The sequence below is a fragment of the Orycteropus afer genome, unplaced genomic scaffold, assembly GCF_000298275.1.
Source record: "Orycteropus afer afer isolate SDZICR_OR568_19922 unplaced genomic scaffold, OryAfe1.0 scaffold00151, whole genome shotgun sequence".
Lineage (NCBI taxonomy): Eukaryota > Metazoa > Chordata > Mammalia > Tubulidentata > Orycteropodidae > Orycteropus > Orycteropus afer.
This window is the reverse complement of record NW_006921738.1, coordinates 8,357,385-8,361,670: the sequence shown is the minus strand read 5'-3', so window position 1 is coordinate 8,361,670 and position 4,286 is coordinate 8,357,385. Positions and strand designations below refer to the sequence as shown.

General features: G+C 37.8%; 1 protein-coding gene across 1 annotated transcript in view; it reads right to left on the bottom strand.

Moving 5' to 3' along the window:
- The window catches only part of VEZT (vezatin, adherens junctions transmembrane protein), an 82,120-nt gene that overhangs the window by 37,596 nt on the left and 40,238 nt on the right, over positions 1-4,286 (bottom strand). The gene's annotated exons all lie outside the window — the stretch shown is intronic.

Genomic DNA, 4,286 nt, shown 5'->3' with positions numbered 1-4,286 from the left:
CCAGGTTTGCTGCTCTGATAGAGCCTGATGGAACCACTGAGACTGTGGCCCCTAGCTGCCCTTCAGCTCTGGAATTGAACCCACTCCTGTGGCTTCCAGCCAAACAAAAGATAGGCATACACTCCTGGGAGAGAGCAATCATGGGAGAATAGAAAGACACACAGACGAGGTAACTATGGGGAGAAGTGGGAAGGGAGCTGTTGCATTGTGGGAAATTGCAGTCAATGTCACGAGACAAAGTGTATGTGAGTGGCTATATGAAAAGTGAATTTGCTCTGTAAACTTTCAACCCAATCACAATAAAAATTAAAATAAATAAATAAATAAAATACAATACAAAAAATTGTATGACACAAAGATTAAACAAACATTCTAGATATATGGGAATTTAAAAAAATATCCACCAATTACGCTTTTTGTTGTTGCTGTTAGGTGTCTTTGAGTCACTTCCAACTCACAATAACCTGATGTACAACAGAATGAAACATTGCCAGGTCTTGCACCATCCTCACAATTGTTAAGATGCTTGAGTCCATTGTCACAGCCACTGTGTCAATCCATCTCATTGAGGTTCTTCCCCTTTTTCGCTGACCTCCTACTTTACCTAGCATGATACCCTTCTCCAGGGACTGGTCACTTCTGACAATATGACCAAAGTATGAGAGACAAAGTCTGGCCATTCTCATTTCTAAGCAGTATTTCAGCTGTACTTCCTCCAAAACAAATTTGTTTGTTCTTCTAGCAGTCCATGGTATATTCAATATTCTTTGCTAACACAATTCAAATGCATCAATTCTTCTGTGGTCTTCCTTATTCATTGTCCAGCTCTCACACACATATGAAGCTACTGAAAATGCCATGGCTTGGGTTAGGTGCACATTAGTCTTCAAACTGACATCTTTGCTCTGAAAACACTTTAAAGAGGCCTTCTGCATTAGATTTACCCAATGCAATATGTCATTCAATTTCTTGACTGCTGTTACCATGGGTGTTGATTGTGGATCCAAGTAAAATGAAATCCTTGACAACTTCAGTCTTTTTTCCATTTATCATGATGTTGCCTACTGGTCTAATTGGGAAAATTTTTGTATTCTTTATGTTGAGATGTAATCCACACTTTGATCTTCATCAAAGTAATTTTTTTTTTTTTTTTTTGCTTCATCAGTAAGTGCTTCAATTCTTCCTCACTTTCAGCAAGGAGGGTTATATATTGCAGGTTGCTGATGAGTCTCTCTAATTCTGATGCTGGATTTTTCTTCATATCGTGCAGCTTTTCAGATTACTGGCTTAGCATACATACTGAATAAGTATGGTGAAAGGATATAACCCTGACATCTACCTTTTCTCATTTAAAACCACACAGTATATAACCTCTTTCTCTTTGAATGACTGACTCTTGGTCTATGTAAAGATTCCTCATGAGTATAATTAAGTGTTCTGGAATTCCCATTCTTCACAATGTTATCCATAAATTGTTATGATCCATACAGCCAAGTGCCTTTGCATAGTCAATAAAACAGATAAACATCTTTCTAGTATTCTTTGCTTTCAGCCAAAATCCATTTGTTATCAACAATGATAGACCCTGTTTCACATATTATCCTGAATCCAGCATGAATTTCTAGCAGTTCCCTGTTGATGAGCTGCCATAACCGTTTTTGAATTATCTTCAGCAAAGTTTTACTTGCACGTGATATTAATGATATTGTTCAATGATTTCCACATTTTGACCACCTTTCTTTAGGAATGGCACAAATATGGAGCTCTTACAAGCTGGTTTGCCAGATAGCTATCTTTCAAATTTCTTAGCCTAGACAAGTGACTGCCTTCAGTGTTACATCTGTTTGTTGAAACATCTCAATTTTTATTTCATCATTTCCAAGAGCCTTGTTTTTACCAATACCTTCAGTGCAGCTTGGACTTCTTATCAAAAGCTACCTCCTCGAATGAACACTGACCAATTCTTTTTGGCACAGTGCTTCTGTGTAGTCCTTCCATCTTTAATGCTTCCTGCATTGTTCAATATTTTGCCCACAGAACACTTCAATATTGCAACTCGAGGCTTAAATTTTTTCTTCAGTTCTTTCACTGGAGAAATGCTAAGTGTGTTCCTGCCCTCTGATTTTCCAACTCCAGGTCTTTGCTTTCTCCAGTTCCCCTTTGAAATCTTCTGCTTAGTTCTTTTACGTCATCATTTCTTCATTCCCCAGTCATATTCTAGGTGTCTTCCAATCTGAGGCGATCATCTTCCAGGACTGTATCAGATAATTAATGTTTCCCTTCTATGCATACAGAAGAAGGATGTGGCCAGGTCCACTTCTGAAAAAAACTGGCCATTGAAAACCTTATGAATAGTTGTTGTTGTTATGTGCTGTCGAGTCAGACGTGACTCATAGTGACCCCTCCTTGGGTTTCTGAGGCAGTATCACTATGTAAGTAGATTGCCCCATCTTCCTTCCGAGGAGTGGCTGGTGTAGGGCTATGCTTTTTAGTGTTTCTCCATTTCTGAGCAGATCTAGTTTTAAGCTTTCATTTATCTGTAAACTAACAAAACACTTCTATGTTTAAAGATGCTCATCATAAATGAGAAAGATTAAATACTTCCTTAGTTAACTAGTGCTGCTGTAATAGAAATATCACAAATGGATGGCTTTACCAAAAAGAAATTTATTTTCTCACAGTTTAGGAGGCTAGAAGTCTGAATTCAGGCTCTAAGGGTAGTTTTCTCTCTCTTTCATTTCTGAAGGAAAGTCCTTGTCCTTCCAGCTTTGCTTCCTGGTTCCTTGGAGATCACCATGTGTCTTGGCATCTATATTACCACATCTCCTCTGCTCACATGTGTATTCTCTTTCATACCTCAAAAGAGATTGACTCAAGATATACCCTATACTAATGCTGTCTCATTAACAAAGAAAACCCATTCCCAAATGGGATTATAACTACAAAAATAGGGGTTAGGATTTATAATACATATTTTTTGGGGTACAATTCAATCCATAACAAATACTTAACCTATAAAACCTAATTTTGCAGAAAAAAAAAAAAAAAGGTCAATGCCCATGTTCTGCCCTAGGACTATCCCTTTTTTGTCTTTTGTTGCCAAGTAATCTCAAATCCTAGTTTTAAAAGATAAATAAATAACTTCTTATATAAATCTTTGGGTTTTGCTGTCAAGCCTCTTCCCATGAACATTCATAATTGGAAGGGGCAAGGGGAAAAAGGGTATGGGCAGAGGACTAGCAAAATTGGTTTTGATCCATGTGAGTTGTAACTCCCCTAACTCCCACCTTCTGGGTATTAAAAAGAAAAAAAAAAAAAGAAGAAAGAAATTTCCCTGTTTGCTTTACTATTGCAAATGGGCTCAGCTTGATTACCTCATACTTCAGGAGTTATTCTAAAGAAGCCCAGGAGAGAAAAACCTTCTGCAGGTCCACTTTTGCCTCCCTAACACAGCAGACTAACTGAGGATTTCAAACTCTTCCTCCTAGTGGTCACGGAGTCTTATGATAAATTATGGATAAAATTAGAATGCTCAAGAAACGAGGTAATCTAGTTACATTTTTTAAATTAAATTCCTTTGGTTAAAACTCTAAAATGAACTATTTTCCTATTTTAGTAAATATGGCTAATATAGTATAAATTAATCTATTAGTAAATATATTTTATAGAACATAATTAATGGAGACTCTTAGAGAAATAAATAATGCAAATTCTTACAGGGATAAGTGGTGTTCAGCCACCCGAGATTGAGCAATAACAGGTCTATGATGCCCTTAGATGTCTGGGGCTGCATGCTCACTACAGTGACTGGCTCAGAGTGCCTACCCTACATTGGCAGGTGCAGTAACCTGTTGAACCTCTTTCGTGATGGGGATCTGGATTGCAATTATTCCCCATGAATGAGGAATTTCCAGTAAGTGTAGGTCATAAGCTTGCATTGATTAAGTCCCTGCCCTTTGTAGGGTATCGTGCTTGGTAGAGTGGAGGCTCAGAAAAGAAGGGGAAGACCTTCAACGAGATGGACTGACACTTGGCTCAATGATGGGCTCCAGCATGACAAGAATTGTGAGACTGGCACAGGTCCAGGTGGTGTTGTACATAGGGTGGCTACGAGTTGGAGCCAACTCGATGGCACCTAACAACAACTTACGGTGCCTTAGCTTCACAATACTGTACATCAACTATGACATTTCATTGTATAAAAGTATATAGTATCAAATAAAAAAACATCAGAAATTGAGCTAAATATACCTGCTTTATAATATACCCTTGAAAACTGTGTTTAA